The sequence below is a fragment of the Gymnogyps californianus genome, unplaced genomic scaffold (assembly GCF_018139145.2).
Source record: "Gymnogyps californianus isolate 813 unplaced genomic scaffold, ASM1813914v2 HiC_scaffold_83, whole genome shotgun sequence".
In the NCBI taxonomy this organism is placed as follows: domain Eukaryota; kingdom Metazoa; phylum Chordata; class Aves; order Accipitriformes; family Cathartidae; genus Gymnogyps; species Gymnogyps californianus.
Genome location: NW_026114476.1, coordinates 25,758 through 43,912, shown reverse-complemented (window position 1 = coordinate 43,912; position 18,155 = coordinate 25,758). Strand labels below are relative to the sequence as shown.

Sequence of the window (18,155 nt, the reverse complement as noted above, 5' to 3'; positions counted from 1 at the left end):
CATTGCCCCTTGTCCTGTCACGACAGGCCCTGGTAAAAAGCCTCTCTCCATCTTTCTTATCAACCCCCTTTATATATTGAAAAGGCGCAATAAGGTCCCCCCAGAGCCTTCTCTTCTCCAGGCTGAAGAACCTCAACTCCTTCAGCCCTTCTTCATAGGGAGGTGTTCCAGTCCTTTGACCATTTTTGTGGCCCTCCTCTGGACCAGCTCTAACAGGTCCATGTCTTTCTTGTAGTGTGTGACCTCAGAGCTACATGCAGTACTCCAGCTATGGTCTCACGAAAGCATGGGAGAGGGGGAGCACCACCTCCCTCGACCTGCTGGCCATGCTACTTGTTATACAGCCCAGGATATGATTGGCTTTCTGGGCAGCAAGTGCACAGGCCAGCTCATGTCCCATTTGTCTCCTACCAGTACCCCCAAGTCCTTCTTCACAAGGCTGCTCTCAATCCCCCACTCTGTACTGAAACTGGGGATTGCCCCGACCCAGGGGCAGGACCTTGCTCTTGGCCTTGTTGAACTGCACGAGGTTCACGTGGGCCCATTCCTCCAGCCTGTCAAGGTCTCTCTGGATGGCATCCCTTCCCTCTAGTGAATCAATCGCACCACTCGTTTGGTGTCATCTGCAAACTTGCTGTGGGTGCACTCAGTTCCACTGTGTGGGTTATTGATGAACATATTCTTGAGATATCTTAAATAGTATTGGTCCCAGTATGGACCCTTGCGGGACACCACACGTTGCTGGTTTCCAATTGGATGTTGAGCCATTGACTAGAGCTCTTTGGATGCAGCCATCCAGCCACTTCCTTATCCATCTAACTGTCCAAGTGTCAAAGCTGTTCATGGAAACTCCTTGCCTGGCCTGGGTTGCCACTCTGCACTTTGAGGACTGCAGTAGACATGGGTTTGCATTCTTGTGCTACAGACAAGCGTGCCTAGTGAGCGCACGTATGCCTATGAAAGCCTTCCTCTTTACAGCTGTAAACCTCAAAGGGGTGTACGGGAACTGTCCCTGCACTCAGAAAGTTGGAACAGATGTGACCTTCCCCGGTGGATCAGATGCCATTCTACCCATGCATCGTCCTTCTAAATGCCGAGTTATTAGACAAATACTTTCTCATCAGAAGACTGTCATTGCCTTTCAGGACAGCAGAGCTAGGATCATGACGTGAATGGCCCAGGTCTTGGCACCAGCCATGAAATCAAACCATTGCCCAGCCAAAAACACATTGACTCACCTGGTTTCCTGGTTCAAAGCCACTTTCTCACCCTCCTCGCCCTGCCTTCACAGCCTTTCGTTGAACCATGGACAATATCCAACTTTTGGCCATCTGTCAGCCACAGGCAAAAGAGCATTTCATTCAGCGACATTTTAGGGCGACAGAAATCTATCAAAGTCCTTGTCTTGGCGCCTCTAAGCCTTCAAGGTATGGATGGAAACTTTAAGGTATGGATGGATGAAATCCGGTATTGATGCCATAGCAATTACAGCCCTCCAGGGAAATGCTTTTCTACCCTCAGCTATACTTCACCATCTCCCTTGACCCTCACCTGTATATAAAAGTCAGTTGAGCAATGTAGAGGAATGTCAGGAAGGTACTACCCCCAAGGATGGAATAAACAATGAGAAATAGCTGCAGCAACAACACAGAGAAATCATGCCTGGAGAAAAGGAATTCATCTGCCTAATGCTACTCTTTCTGCAGCGGCCTTCCTCCAAAAGCTGGGAGGGCAGACGGCGAGACTCCTTTCTTTCTTTACGCAGAAGAAAATTTAATTTCTCTATTGATGGAACCTCACGCTCGTTCCCTTTGGAAATCCATTCCCAAAACAGCAATAAGCAACAGCTCTGTGTCCAATGCTATCAATCAGGTCCAAGTGCATCCCATTGGGAAAAAGCATTGAGAAAGGAAAAGAAGCTCTGCAACACAAACCCAACCCTGTTACAGAGTCTGTTATGCAGAGTCAAGCGCTTTCACAAGAAATCAAAAGGTTTCAGCTTCACCAGTTTTAGCTTCTACCATTTTACTCAGCACAAACTGAATGGCAGCAACTGTCCACTGAGCCTACACGTAGGATGAAAAAGCTAGTGCCATGTCTCACTTCCTGCTCAGAATGGAAGGGGGTTACACTGTTCCTTCTCTCATTGCTTCATGGACATACAGACCAGCACTTCCATCGACACCACCCAGGGAAACCCAAGGCAAAGAGGACAGAGGTTCAGAAAGGCTCAAGGAAAACAATGAGAGCGTGGGCTTGTAGGCGTGTGGCACGTCAGTGTCGACGGGCGGCTCTTCAGCGCTGGCACTGGTGCTCGGGCTCCACTTCCCAGAGGTGTCCCCGCTGAAAAGGTCCTCCGCCAGCAGGAGGACCATCATCACTCTACATGCACAGTTATTGCACAAACACTTTATTATTGTTGGAGGATTACCATTGCCTTTCAGGACAGGGAAACCAGGATCACAGCATGAATGGCACAGACCTCGGCACCAGCCATGAAATCAAATCGTTGCTCATCCAAAACCGCATTGACCCACCTAGTTTCCTGGTTCAAAGCCAGCCTCTCATGCTCCTTGCTCTGCGTTCACAGCCTCTAGTTGCACCATGGACAATATCCAACTTTTGGCCATCTATCGGCCACAGGCAAAAGAGCATTTCATTCCGCGACATTTTAGGGAAACAGAAGTCTGTCAAAGTCTTTGTCTCGTGCATTGGGTTTGCGTGGCAAGGCTTTGGTAGCGGGGGGCTACAGGGGTGGCTTCTGTGAGAAGATGTCAGAAGCTCCCTCCTGTATGACAGAGGCAGTTCCAGCTGGCTCCAAGATGGAGCCGCCGCTGGCCAAACTGAGCCAATCAGCGACAGTGGTAGCACCTCCAGGGATAACATATTTAAGAAGGGTTAAAACCTGCTGTGCAACAGCAGCTGGGAGAGAGGAGTGAGAATACGTGAGAGAAACAACTATGCAGACACCAAGGTCAGTGAAGAAGGAGGTGCTCCAGGTGCCGGAGCAGAGATTCCCCTGCAGCCCATGATGAAGACCATGGTGATGCAGGTTGTCCCCCTGCAGCACATGGAGGTCCATGGTGGAGCAGATATCCACCCTGCCGCCCGTGGAGGACACCGCGCTGGAGCGGGTGGATGTGCCCCGAAGGAGGCTGTGACCCTGTGGAGAGCCCGCACTGGAACAGGCTCTTGGAAGAACACGTGGCCCCGTGGAGAGGAGCCATGCTGGAGCAGGTCTTCTGGCAGGACCTGTGACCCTTGCGGGTGACCTATGCTGAAGCAGTCCGTTCCTGAAGGACTGCACCCCATGGAGAGAACCCATACTGGAGCACATTGTGAAGATCTGCAGCCTGTGGGAAGGAGTTGGTTGGAGAAGTTCGTAAAGGACTGTCTCCCATGGGTGGGACCCCACGCTGGAGCAGGGGAAGGGCGTGAGGAGGAAGGAGTGGCAGAGACAACGCAGGATGAACTGACCGCAACCCCATTCCCCGTCCCCCTGCACCTCTCGGTGGGAGGAGGTAGAGAAATCGGGAGTGAAGTTGAGCCCAGGAAGAAGGGAGGAGTGGCGGGAAGATGTTTTAAGATTGTTCTTCTTTCTCATTACCCTACTCTGACTTTCATTGGCAATACATTAAATTAATTTCCCCGACTCAAGTCTGTTTTGCCTGTGACAGTAATCGCTGAGTGATCTCCCTGCCCTTATCTCGACCCATGAGCCTTTCATCGTATTTTCCATCCACTTGAGGAGGGGGAGTGGCTTGGTGGGCACCTGGCGGCTCGCCAAAGTTAACCCACCACATCTTGACAGCTGCAAGCCTTCAAGGTATGGATGGAAACTACTCTCCCAGCCCGATAATCTCTCAATCTTTTCATCTTTTAATGGTTAAAGATTACCAGCCAAAATGAGGCCCAACTTTAGACCTGGACAAAGAAACAAGGCAAGAATGGGAAACCTACACAAGTGTAAGAATCATAGCTTCACGTTTCATATTGTGTCAGTTGTAGTAGGTACACAGAAAAGGTAACTCGTTGCTAACAAGTCCACAGGAGGCTCACACAGAAGTTCACACCGTAGACCACAGCCATGCTTCCTCAGAGTAATTTCTCTGGACAATAAAAAGAGAATATGCATGGAACCACAACTGTGGGCCTCATCTAACACAAAGTGAACAAACTGAACTTTAGACATTCTTCTAGCCATTTCACACTATAGCACAGCGAACTCTTCCACCTGCCCTGTCTCTGGACAGGCAGAACTCTTCACCCTGCCCAAATATCACGCAACAGGAAAGCTACCTCTGCAGACAGACACCACTGAAAGTAATGTTGTGCACACAACTCCTCAGAATCCAAGCACTGCAACACGGATGCGTGCAAAGAGATTTTTCTGCTCATCCCATATAATTTGAAGAAGAAACAGAAAAGGTTCTAAAAGCCATGAGCGCTATGGAACTCAATTAAAGACCCACTCATCAAAGTCTCAGCTCAACGGCAACGTCATCCTTCTTCAGCACATGGGCAACTTGGAAGATACATTACACTACCACGTGTAATGCAAAGTTTGCAACTGTGCCTAATAACCGTCATTCCCAGGAATCATCATGCAACAGGAAAGCAAACTGATGAACCCACAACTTGGCCAGTTGGAGTCCAAGAAAGGCAATATCCAGAAATAACACACCTTCAGACTCATTTTATGTAGGCCAGCAATAAACCCTGGGAATCAACAAAACACATGCCATGTCTCCACCAGTACATCCTCACGCACAGCACCACCTAGACTCTCCTCAAACCCTTCACAGATTGCATGGTTTCAGTGATCTTCGTCATGTGCAGATGGACTACACCCAAAGACAAGTTGCTCAGAAAACTGCTCCTTACCATGGAGAATATGTGACTTCTCACCATGTCTATGTGACAAGCAAGAGCATTTCTTCCAGTTTGCATTTGAAGGAAACACATCTATGGAAGTCTTTCTCTTTACAGCTGTAAACGTGAAAGGCATGTACGGGACAGTCAGACAAATGGAACAGATGCGATCTTCCACACACTGTCAGAGACAAAGGCCCACCTTCAGATCATGACAACGAGCAAGGCAAGAACTTAACACGCGCAGAGAGGAAGGGAGCACAACATACTCTTCCAGATTACGGCACTTCCTCTTCCCAATGCTCCCATTATGGCATTTCTCATAAGTACCTAATTAAGCTGTTAGTTAAGAACTGATGACAACCTGCAAACACACAGGAAGAACCTCCCAGGGCTCCCCACGCAGCTGGAATAACATGTCTTCTGGCTAAACTCACTTGGGAAGACGAAACTCACATTGCATGACACCACAGCTGGGCACTGAACAGGGAAAGGAGCAAACCACAGCTCTTGTGCCCTTCAACAGCTCCTCACACACAGCTCCCACGACTCCCATCTCCAACCCTTCACACCTTGCACGGTGTTCTTTGACCCTCAGCATTTGCAAGCACCTCTCATCAAACAGCCAGTTGCCCACAATATTTCTGTTCAGCATGCATCAGGATCACGCACGGACTGCACATAGCTGTCTTCACATCTCTGCACTAAGAGGGAGACAGATTGTCTGCTAAGTGCACCTCAGAGGAGAAACGTCAAGGGTCTGAAAGTAAAAGAGGCGCTGTCCTCCAGGAGAGACTGGCTCAGGGAACGGCGTGCAACACAGGAACGCCGTGATGAGAGCCAAAGGCCCGCTCTAAGGAAGCTCCAGCCGGCAGCAGGCTCCCTTCGCCGGCCTCCCACAGCCACTGTAACGCTGAGCCGCAACCCCACGCTCCCCTCCCCGCAGCAAGAGGCACCAGCACCCAGCGCGGTGCTGAACGCAGCTTTGCCTTCCTTGGAACGACAGCTCCGCGCGCGGGACAGAGAGAGAAGGCGGCGGGAAAGGGCAGAGAAGCAGCAGAGGGAAGCGTCGCGGAGCAAGTGTGCTCAGAGGAACTCACCGGGGGAGCGGCGGGGTCCGCGCGGCGGGCGCCGGCAGGGTCCTCCCCGAGCAGCGGCGCGGGCTCGTCGGGCGGCGGCCGGGCCGGGAGGGTGTCGCAGCAGCTGCCGCCCGACAAGCGGAGCTGGCTCTTGCGCGAGTCGGCGGTGAGCGACACCTCGTGCGAGTAGGAGTGCAGGAAGGCGCGGACGCCGTCGATGCCCACGAAGTGCGAGGCCGGGACGCCGCGCAAGGCGCCGCTGCCCGCCGCCAGCAGCTGCGAGCGGCGCCAGCGCCGCAGGCGCAGCGCCAGCAGCAGCAGCAGGAAGGCGAGGAAGAGGCAGGACACGGCCGCCACGGCCACCACCAGCCACCGCGTCAGGCTGCCGGCCGCCTCGCCCGGCGCCGCCGCCGCGCTGCCCAGCTCCGACAGCAGCTCGGCCACGCTCTCGGCCAGCACCACCGTCAGCGTCGCCGTGGCCGACAGCGCCGGCCGCCCGTGGTCCTTCACCACCACCACCAGGCTCTGCCGCGCCGCGTCGCGGGCCAGCGGGAAGCGCGCCGTCCGCACCTCGCCGCTGTGCAGCCCCACGCGGAACAGCCCCGGCTCCGTCGCCTTGGCCAGCTCGTACGACAGCCACGCGTTCTGCCCCGCGTCCGCGTCCACCGCCACCACCTTGGCCACCAGCGCCCCGGGCTCCGCCGAGCGCGGCGCCAGCTCCACGCCCGCCCACCCCGCGCCCGCGCCCGCCGCCGCCGCCGCCGCCGCCGGCGGGTACAGCACCTGCGGCGCGTTGTCGTTCTCGTCCACGATCACGAGCCGCACCGACACGTTGCTGCTCAGCGCCGGCGCGCCGCCGTCCTCCGCCCGCACCCACAGCCCCACCTCGCGCACCTCCTCGTAGTCGAAGGAGCGCAGCGCGTACAGCGCGCCCGTCTCCGCCTGCACCGACACGTACGACGACAGCGGCGCGCCCCGCACCCGCCCCTCCGACAGCCGGTACCGCACGCGCGCGTTCTGCCCCCAGTCCGCGTCCGACGCCCGCACCGTCAGCACCAGCGCGCCCGCCGCGTTGTTCTCGGGCAGCCGGGCGCTGTAGCGCGCCTCCGCGAACACCGGCGCGTTGTCGTTCACGTCCAGCACCCGCAGCGCCAGCACCGCGCTGCTCCACAGCGCCGGCGACCCGCCGTCCGCCGCCCGCACCGTCACGTTGTACTCCGCCACCGCCTCCCGGTCCAGCTCGCTCGCCGTCACCACGCGGTAGTAGTCCTCAAACGACCGCTCCAGCCGGAACGGGACGCGCTCGGCGATGCTGCACCGCACCTCGCCGTTCGCCCCCGAGTCCCGGTCCTGCACGTGCAGCAGGGCCACCACCGTCCCCGGCGGCGCGTCCTCAGAGATCGCAGCCAGCGCCGAGACACTGTCAGTTCGGGCGCGTTGTCGTTCACGTCTGTCACGCTGATCGCGACTTTCGCCGTGTCGAGAGGCCCCGCCGTCTTCTGCCTGCACTTTCAGTTCGTAGGAGTCGCCTTCCTCGAAGTCAAGGCTCCGCACCAGCGTGATCGCTCCCGTCTCAGACTCCAGCTGGAAAATCGCGAGCTTTCTCTGTGATTTCTTGAACAAGTATTTCACGTGCCCGTTCAGCCCCTCGTCGGCGTCGGCGGCCGTGACGCTGACGAGGACGGAGCCCACGGGCACGTCCTCCGGCACACGCACCGTGTACTCCGCCTGGCTGAACACGGGCGCGTTGTCGTTCGCGTCCAGCACCGCCACGCGGATCCGCGCCGTGCCCGTCCGCGCCGGCTCTCCGCCGTCGCTCGCCCTCAGCACCAGCTCGTGAAACGCCGCCTCCTCCCGGTCCAGCGCCTTCGCCAGCACCAGCTCGGACGCTGAGCCCCGCCGGGGCCCGCCTGCACGGCCAGCGAGAAGTGCTCGTCGCCGCTCAGCTCGTACCTCTGCAGGGAATTCGGTCCCACGTCCGGGTCGTGAGCCTCGGCCAGGGGAAACCGCGACCCCAGCGCTGTCGTCTCGCTCATTCTCATCCTTTTCTGCCTCTCGGAAGCTGGGCGCGTTGTCGTTAATGTCCGTGATTTCCACTTCGATGCCGTAAACCTGCATTTCCCCTCCACTATCACCTCACAGCGCAGCACGCATTGCTGCACACTCTCGCAGAGCTGCTCTCTGTCTAGCCTCTCCGCCGTCACTAAATGTCCCGTCTTCCCGTGCAGAGCGAAGTACTGCGTCCTGCCTCTGTCTATAATACGGACGCCGCTGTCGCGGAGCGCCGGCAGGTCCAGCCGCAGGTCCTTGGCCACGTCGCCCACGAACGAGCCCTTCGGCATCTCCTCGGCAACCGAGTAGCGCAGCTGCCCCCACGCCGCCTCCCACGCCGACACCAGCACGCACCACAGCACGGCTCGCTCCCGCCGGCCCCACCGCCTCCCCGCCGCGCACATCGCCGCCGCGGCTCCGCCGGCACCGCACCACCGCCGGACGCTCCCCGCCGACGAACGCCGACCCGCCTCCCGCTCCGGCTCCGGCTCCGGCTCCGTCTCCCGCTCCGGCTCCGGCTCCGGCTCCCGCTCCGGCTCCGGCTCCCGCTCCCGCTCCGGCTCGCCGCTCCCGGCCGCTGCCGCCGGCCCCTCCGCCTCGCTGCAGCACGGCTCCGCACCGCGGGGACGCTCGCAGACCGCCCGGACGCCGAGCCACCACCCACCCAGCCAGCCCAGCCAGCCAGCCAGCCGGGCCGCAGCGGGCGGGGCTGCCTGCAGCGCTCCGGCCTTCCTCTCGCTCCTCCTCGGTCAACAGCGGCGCCGCAGCCTCCTCCCGGCACTGCAGGCACCGAGCGCTGCCGAGCGCTGCCCGCCCTGCCTTTGCCACGGGCAGCTCGCGGGGACGGGGCCGCCGCCGCGGACACATCGGTTCCCGTCCAGCCCTGATCTCCGGCGCTGGCTTGTCTCCAGCCGAGCTCCTCTTTCAGCCTCCAGCCATCCCGACCACAAAGAAATCACACGCCTCCGTGGGCGGGCGATTTCTACCGCACGGGAAAAATGTTCTTGTGATGCTGATATAATACAGATATAAAGTTTTCGTAATACGCTATCAGTCCAAAAGCACAATCTGCATCACGAATTCCACACCTTTTTGTAGCAGTTCTGCTTGAATGACTTTTCCTCACCCTTTCTGCAGATCAAAAGAGCGTCATGGAGGAGGGAAACTACTCACGAACAGTCGGAATGGTCAGTCCCCGCATCCCGAAGTACAGGGATGACCCTGCCCTCTCCGATTTTGTCACTTCTCACCTGCACATCGGAGGCTGCTCTGAAGCAGCCTCCATTTCTCCCCCTTCTCCAACCACCACTTCGGAAGTTTGGGTGACAGCCTTACACTACAGGCCGTGCTTCCACTTAGGACTCAGCGCTCCATTCTAGAGTAAGTCAGCAGCAGGCAGCGATGCACATGCACTCTCTCGTGGTGGGTCCATGACAAAGAAGAAACTCACACATAAAGCCAACCCTTAGACTGAAACGCTATCAACCAGGGCAAAGTAGAACTGTTGGGGAAAAAAGAATAGGAAAAGAAGAGAGGCTCTGAAACACAAAAGGTGATTTTGGGCGGCGGGGAGGGAGATCCCATTCTACGCCTTAAAGAGAGATCTGGAACCGTAGAAAATACCACCCACGATGGAAAATAATGAGAAATAGCTGCACAAAGAACTCAGAGAAATATTGACTGGACAAAATTAATCTGTCCCACTAGCACTGCCATTTTGCAGCAGCCTTCCCTCAAAAGATGTGACGGCACATGGCAGACGTGGAGGAACAATCTCTGACTTCTCCATTCCTGCAGCCTCGTGCACGTTTCCTTTGGGAGTCCAACACTAAACAGCATTAACCAACGGGTTTTTGCTCAGGTGTCAAACAATGTCCATCGCTTCGGGAAAAAGCGATCGGGAAGGAAACATCAACACCAAGCATCAACCACATTTTACCGACCGTGTCATGTGGAATTAGCAGATCTCATTGTACACAGGAAAGGTACACCTTCACTGTTATTAACACACACCATTGTAGACAGCACAGGTTTTGTAGACCCTTTTTTTGCCTCCTCGACACCCAGCATCAGCAGAGCTCATTACATCTCAGAGGGTCACACCACCTGTACCATTTTATCCAGCACAGCTTGAATGGCAGGAACCTCTCCACTGACCCTACTCGTGTGACAGCTGACGACGCAGGAAGTGCCGCTTCGCACTGCCTGCTGCCACCAAAGACACGGCACAGCACTGTTTCATTCCTTCATGGAAACAGGGATCGGCAGTGGCCGCCCAAGCAGAGCAAGGAAGACCCAGCAGCCCACCGCCCTCGGCCTGAGGTTCGGAAAGGCTCAGAGGCAAGGACCGCGCGGGCTTACAAACCTGCGGGGCGTCGGGCGTCGGCGGCGGCTCTCCGCGCCGGCGCTGCTGCTCGGGCTCCGCTTCCCGCAGGGCTCCCCGCCCAGCAGCTCCTCCGCGGGCAGGCTGGGCAGCGGCGGCGGCGGCGGCAGCCAAGCGGCCTCGGCGACGGCGCGGCCCGGCGCCACGCACAGGTTGTAGGAGTAGGGCAAGGTGCCCTCGCAGAAGTCGGCCGGCAAGGCGCCGCCGGCCACGGAGAAGCGCTGCGCGCCCAGGCAGCGCAGGACGGCGGGCGGCCCGGCCCGGCGCACCCGCGCCAGCACGGCCAGCGCCACGCTCAGCAGGAACAGGGCGGAGAGGAGCGCCAGCGCCAGCACCAGGTAGAACTGCAGCTCCGCCGGCGACTCGCCGCCCGCCGCCCGCTCGCTCAGCTCCGGCAGCGCCTCCTGCAAGCTCTCGGCCAGCACCACGTGCAGCGTGCCGTGGCCGACAGCGCCGGCTGCCCGTGGTCCTTCACCACGGCCACCAGCCGCTGCTTCGCCGCGTCCCTCGCCGACACGGCCCGCGCCGTCCGCACCTCGCCGCTGTGCAGCCCCACGCGGAACAGCGCCGGCTCCGGCGCCTGCACCAGCTCGTACGACAGCCACGCGTTGCGCCCCGCGTCCGCGTCCACCGCCACCACCTTCGCCACCAGGTACCCGGCCTCGGCCGACCGCGGCACCACCTCGAACGGCGCCGCCGCCGCCCCCGCCCCCGCCCCCGCCGCCGGCCACAGCACCCGCGGCGCGTTGTCGTTGCGGTCCAGCACGAAGACGCGCACCGTCGCCGTCGAGCTCCGCGCCGGCGCCCCGCCGTCCTGCGCCCGCACCGCCACCGCGAACTCGCGGCACTCCTCGTAGTCGAAGGAGCGCTGCGCGTACACCGCGCCGCTCCGCGCCTCCACCGACACGTACGGCGCCGCGCCCGCGCTGCCGCCCGCCAGCCAGTAGCTCACGCGCCCGTTGGCGCCCGCGTCCGCGTCCCGCGCGCGCACGCGCAGCACCGGCGCGCCCGCCGCGTTGTTCTCCGCCACGTAGGCGCTGTAGGCGGCCTCCTCGAACACCGGCGCGTTGTCGTTCACGTCCGACACCTCCAGCACCAGCGCCGCGCGGCTCCACAGCGCCGGGCTGCCCCGGTCCCTGGCCACCACCGTCGCCCGCTGCTCGGGCGCCTGCTCCCGTCCAGCGCGCTCGCCGTCACCACCTTGTACGAGCCGCCCGACGACGCCACGATCGACAGCGGCGCCTCGCCCGACAGCTCGCACCACACCTGCCCGTTCTCCCCGGAGTCCCGGTCCATCACGTTCAGGAGGGCCACCACCGTGCCAGCCGGCGCGTCCTCGGGCACCGGGCTCGACACCGACAACACCGTGATTTCGGGCGCGTTGTCGTTCACGTCCAGCACCTCCACCTCCACCTTGCAGTGCGCCACCAGACCGCCCCCGTCCCTCGCCTCCACCAGCAGCGTGTAGCCTCGCGTGTCCTCGAAGTCCAGCGCCTCCTGCAGCGTGATCGCCCCGCTCTCCGCGTCCACCACGAACTTCTCAAGCACCTTGGCCGGCGTTTCCCCGAAGCCGTAGGTGATGCGGCGTTGGTGCCGGCGTCGGCGTCGGAGGCGGAGACGTTCAGCACCGGCGAGCCCGCCGGCGCGTCCTCGCGCAGCTCGCGCGTGTACCGGTCCTGCGCGAACACGGGGGGTTGTCGTTGGCGTCGGTGACGTTGATGCAGAGCTGGGCGGTGCCGCTCCGGGGCGGCTCGCCGCCGTCCACCGCCGTCAGCACCAGCCGCAGGCTCTGCTCGCTCTCCCGGTCCAGCGCGCGCCGCAGCACCAGCTCCGCGAACTTGCTGCCGTCCTGGCTCTCCTTCGCCTCCACCGCGAAGTACCCGTTCGCCTCCAGCTCGTAGCCCTGCAGCGAGTTGCTGCCCACGTCCGCGTCTTCGGCCGTGCCCAAGGCAAAGCGGGCGCCGGGAGAAGTGAACTCGTTGATCTCCAGCTGGAAACGGTCTCGCAGGAAGCGCGGCGCGTTGTCGTTGACGTCCTGGATGGCCACCTCGACGTGGAAAACGTTGAGCGGGTTCTGCAGCAGCGCCTCGAAGCTGACGGAGCAGGACGCCGCCTCGCCGCACAGCTCCTCCCGGTCCAGCCTCTCGCTCACGTACAGGTTCCCGGTCTCCCCGCTCACGCCGAAGTAGTGCTTTCTCGGCGCTGAGCCGCAGCTTGCGTGCCGGCAGCTCCGCCGGGCTCAGCCCCAGGTCCCGCGCCAGCGGCCCCACCAGCGAGCCTCTGCCCAGCTCCTCGGCGATGGCGTAGCGGATCCGCTCCGGCGCCGCCCGGCAGCACAAGCCCAGCAGCAAAGCGGGCAGCAGCACTCGCCCGGCTGCTCGCCGGCGGCTCTGCCTCTGCCTGCCCGCCATTCTCGGCAGCGCTCGCCGCGCTCCTCCCTCCTGCCGCTGCCCTCCCTCCCTTCCAGCCGCTCTCCGCAGCGAGCGCAGGGCCGCCGGACGGCAGCGATCTCGGCGCCGGCTCGGACGCCGCCGCTCCCCGCGCCGCCTCTCGCCTCTGCTGCCCGTGCCGCTGCCGCTCTGGCCGGCGCCGTGCGAGCGAGCAGCCTGCGGGGGCACGACGCTGCGGCGGCTCCGGCTCCGCCCTCCGGCTCCGGCCCCGGCTGCGGCTGCGGCTCCAGCGCCGCTCCGCGTCGGCCAACAGCGGCACCCGGAGGCGCCGCGACGCCACCGCAGCCGGCTGATGGCCGCGCTCCCAGGGGCCCGGGATTTGACTACTGGTTCAGTGGCTGCACCCAGCTTTGGGGTCTCTCTTTTATTAGACTCAGGAATTACTGACAATAAGATAGACCTCTACGATTGTCTTTCTGATTCACAAAACTTCCTTCTTTTGCATCTCCATACTTGAGGGCTGACAATGGGAAATGCCAAGACACATCGAGTCTTTCATACAATTGTACAGTGGGTTTGGTTGGAAAAGCCCTTTAAAGATCACCGAGTCCACCCCTCTGCCATGGGCAGGGACATCCTTCACTAGGTCACGTTGCTCAAAGCCCCGTCCAAGCTGTCCTTGAACCGTTCCAATGATGGCGCATCCACAACTTCCCTGGGCAACCTGCTCCAGTCTCTCACCACTCTCATCATAAAACATTACTTCTTTATGTCAAATCAGAACCTACCCTCCTTCGGTTCAAAACCGTTGCCCCTTGTCCTGTCACGACAGGCCCTGGTAAAAAGCTCTCTCTCCATCTTTCTTATCAACCCCCTTTATATATTGAAAAGGCGCATAAGGTCTCCCCAGAGCCTTCTCTTCTCCAGGCTGAAGAACCTCAACTCTTCAGCCCTTCTTCATAGGGAGGTGTTCCAGTCCTTTGACCATTTTTTGTGGCCCTCCTCTGGACCAGCTCTAACAGGTCCATGTCTTTCTTGTAGTGTGGGCCCCAGAGCTGTACGCCGTACTCCAGCTATGGTCTCACGAAAGCATGGTAGAGGGGGAGCACCACCTCCCTCGACCTGCTGGCCATGCTACCTGTTATACAGCCCAGGATATGATTGGCTTTCTGGGCAACAAGAGCACGTGGCCAGCTCATGTCCCATTTGTCTCCTACCAGTACCCCCAAGTCCTTCTTCACAAGGCTGCTCTCAATCCCCCACTCTTTACTGAAACTGGGGATTGCCCCAACCCAGGGCAGGACCTTGCTCTTGGCCTTGTTGAACTGCACAAGGTTCACATGGCCCACTCCTCCAGCCTGTCAAGGTCTCTCTGGATGGCATCCCTTCCCTCTAGCAAATCGACTGCACCACTCAGTTCGGTGTCATCTGCAAACTTGCTGTGGGTGCACTCAATTCCACTGTCTGGGTTATTGATGAACATATTCTTGAGATATCTTAAATAGTATTGGTCCCAGTACGGACCCTTGTGGGACACCACACATTGCTGGTTTCCAATTGGATGTTGAGCCATTGACTAGAGCTCTTTGGATGCAGCCATCCAGCCAGTTCCTTATCCATCTAACTGTCCAACTGTCAAAGCTGTTCATGGAAACTCCTTGCCTGGCCTGGGTTGCCACTCTGCACTTTGAGGACTGCAGTAGACATGGGTTTGCATTCTTGTGCTACAGACAAGCGTGCCTGGGTGAGCACACGTATGCCTATGAAAGCCTTCCTCTTTACAGCTGTAAACCTCAAAGGGGTGTACGGGAACTGCCCCTGCACTCAGAAAGTTGGAACAGATGTGACCTTCCCCGGTGGATCAGATGCCATTCTACCCATGCATCGTCCTTCTAAATGCCGAGTTATTAGACAAATACTTTCTCATCAGAAGACTGTCATTGCCTTTCAGGACAGCAGAGCTAGGATCATAACGTGAACGGCCCAGGTCTTGGCACCAGCCATGAAATCAAACCATTGCCCAGCCAAAAACACATTGACTCACCTGGTTTCCTGGTCAAAGCCAGTGTCTCACCCTCCTTGCCCTGCCTTCACAGCCTTTCGTTGAACCATGGACAATATCCAACTTTTGGCCATCTGTCAGCCACAGGCAAAAGAGCATTTCATTCAGCGACATTTTAGGGTGACAGAAGTCTATCAAAGTCCTTGTCTTGGCGCCTCTAAGCCTTCAAGGTATGGATGGAACTCCAAGGTATGGATGGATGAAACCCGGTATTGATGCCATAGCAATTACAGCCCTCCAGGGAAATGCTTTTCTACCCTCAGCTATACTTCACCATCTCCCTTGACCCTCACCTGTATATAAAAGTCAGTTGAGCAATGTAGAGGAATGTCAGGAAGGTACTACCCCAAGGATGGAATAAACAATGAGAAATAGCTGCAGCAACAACACAGAGAAATCATGCCTGGAGAAAAGGAATTCATCTGCCTAATGCTACTCTTTCTGCAGCGGCCTTCCTCCAAAAGCTGGGAGGGCAGACGGCGAGACTCCTTTCTTTCTTTACGCAGAAGAAAATCTAATTTCTCTATTAATGGAACCTCACGCTCGTTCCCTTTGGAAATCCATTCCCAAAACAGCAATAAGCAACAGCTCTGTGTCCAATGCTATCAATCAGGTCCAAGTGCATCCCATTGGGAAAAAGCATTGAGAAAGGAAAAGAAGCTCTGCAACACAAACCCAACCCTGTTACAGAGTCTGTTATGCAGAGTCAAGCGCTTTCACAAGAAATCAAAAGGTTTCAGCTTCACCAGTTTTAGCTTCTACCATTTTACTCAGCACAAACTGAATGGCCAGCAACTGTCCACTGAGCCTACACGTAGGATGAAAAAGCTAGTGCCATGTCTCACTTCCTGCTCAGAATGGAAGGGGGTTACACTGTTCCTTCTCTCATTGCTTCATGGACATACAGACCAGACTTCCCATCGACACCACCCAGGGAAACCCAAGGCAAAGAGGACAGAGGTTCAGAAAGCTAGCGTGGGCTTGTAGGCGTGTGGCACGTCGGTGTCGACGGGCGGCTCTTCAGCGCTGGCACTGGTGCTCGGGCTCCACTTCCCAGAGGTGTCCCCGCTGAAAAGGTCCTCCGCCAGCAGGAGGACCATCATCACTCTACACAGTTATTGCACAAACACTTTATTATTGTTGGAGGATTACCATTGCCTTTCAGGACAGGGAAACCAGGATCACAGCATGAATGGCACAGACCTCGGCACCAGCCATGAAATCAAATCGTTGCTCATCCAAACCGCATTGACCCACCTAGTTTCCTGGTTCAAAGCCAGCCTCTCATGCTCCTTGCTCTGCGTTCACAGCCTCTAGTTGCACCATGGACAATATCCAACTTTTGGCCATCTATCGGCCACAGGCAAAAGAGCATTTCATTCCGCGACATTTTAGGGAAACAGAAGTCTGTCAAAGTCTTTGTCTCGTGCATTGGGTTTGCGTGGCAAGGCTTGGTAGCGGGGGCTACAGGGGTGGCTTCTGTGAGAAGATGTCAGAAGCTTCCCTCCTGTATGACAGAGGCAGTTCCAGCTGGCTCCAAGATGGAGCCACCGCTGGCCAAACTGAGCCAATCAGCGACAGTGGTAGCACCTCCGGGATAACATATTTAAGAAGGGTTAAAAACCTGCTGTGCAACAGCAGCTGGGAGAGAGGAGTGAGAATACGTGAGAGAAACAACTATGCAGACACCAAGGTCAGTGAAGAAGGAGGTGCTCCAGGTGCCGGAGCAGAGATTCCCCTGCAGCCCATGATGAAGACCATGGTGATGCAGGTTGTCCCCCTGCAGCACATGGAGGTCCATGGTGGAGCAGATATCCACCCTGCCGCCCGTGGAGGACACCGCGCTGGAGCGGGTGGATGTGCCCCGAAGGAGGCTGTGACCCTGTGGAGAGCCCGCACTGGAACAGGCTCTTGGAAGAACATGTGGCCCCGTGGAGAGGAGCCATGCTGGAGCACGTCTTCTGGCAGGACCTGTGACCCTTGCGGGTGACCTATGCTGAAGCAGTCCGTTCCTGAAGGACTGCACCCCATGGAGAGAACCCATACTGGAGCACATTGTGAAGATCTGCAGCCTGTGGGAAGGAGTTGGTTGGAGAAGTTCGTAAAGGACTGTCTCCCATGGGTGGGACCCCACACTGGAGCAGGGGAAGGGCGTGAGGAGGAAGGAGTGGCAGAGACAACGCAGGATGAACTGACCGCAACCCCCGTTCCCCGTCCCCCTGCACCTCTCGGCGGGAGGAGGTAGAGAAATCGGGAGTGAAGTTGAGCCCAGGAAGAGGGAGGAGTGGCGGGAAGATGTTTTAGATTGTTCTTCTTTCTCATTACCCTACCTGACTTTCATTGGCATACATTAAATTAATTTCCCCGACTCAAGTCTGTTTGGCCTGTGACAGAATCGCTGAGTGATCTCCCTGCCCTTATCTCGACCCATGAGCCTTTCATCGTATTTTCCATCCACTTGAGGAGGGGGAGTGGCTTGGTGGGCACCTGGCGGCTCACCAAAGTTAACCCACCACATCTTGACAGCTGCAAGCCTTCAAGGTATGGATGGAAACTACTCTCCCAGCCCGATAATCTCTCAGTCTTTTCATCTTTTAATGGTTAAAGATTACCAGCCAAAATGAGGCCCAACTTTAGACCTGGACAAAGAAACAAGGCAAGAATGGGAAACCTACACAAGTGTAAGAATCATAGCTTCACGTTTCATATTGTGTCAGTTGTAGTAGGTACACAGAAAAGGTAACTCGTTGCTAACAAGCCCACAGGAGGCTCACACAGAAGTTCACACCGTAGACCACAGCCATGCTTCCTCAGAGTAACTTCTCTGGACAATAACAAGAGAATATGCATGGAACCACAACTGTGGGCCTCATCCTAACACAAAGTGAACAAACTGAACCTTTAGACATTCCCTCTAGCCATTTCACACTATAGCACAGCGAACTCTTCCACCTGCCTGTCTCTGGACAGGCAGAACTCTTCACCCTGCCCAAATATCACGCAACAGGAAAGCTACCTCTGCAGACAGACACCACTGAAATAATGTTGTGCACACAACTCCTCAGATCCAAGCACTGCAACACGGATGCGTGCAAAGAGATTTTTCTGCTCATCCCATATAATTTGAAGAAGAAACAGAAAAGGTTCTAAAAGCCATGAGCGCTATGGAACTCAATTAAAGACCCACTCATCAAAGTCTCAGCTCAACGGCAACGTCATCCTTCTTCAGCACATGGGCAACTTGGAAGATACAGTACACTACCACGTGTAATGCAAAGTGTACAACTGTGCCTAATAACCGTCATTCCCAGGAATCA

At 57.7% G+C, this 18,155-nt stretch overlaps 2 pseudogenes; both read right to left on the bottom strand.

Moving 5' to 3' along the window:
• Window positions 1–5,489: 5,489 nt before the first annotated feature.
• On the bottom strand, window positions 5,490–8,451 carry LOC127029156 (protocadherin gamma-A10-like; annotated as a pseudogene).
• Window positions 8,452–10,337: 1,886 nt separating this feature from the next.
• On the bottom strand, window positions 10,338–12,797 carry LOC127029155 (protocadherin gamma-B5-like; annotated as a pseudogene).
• Window positions 12,798–18,155: the final 5,358 nt, after the last annotated feature.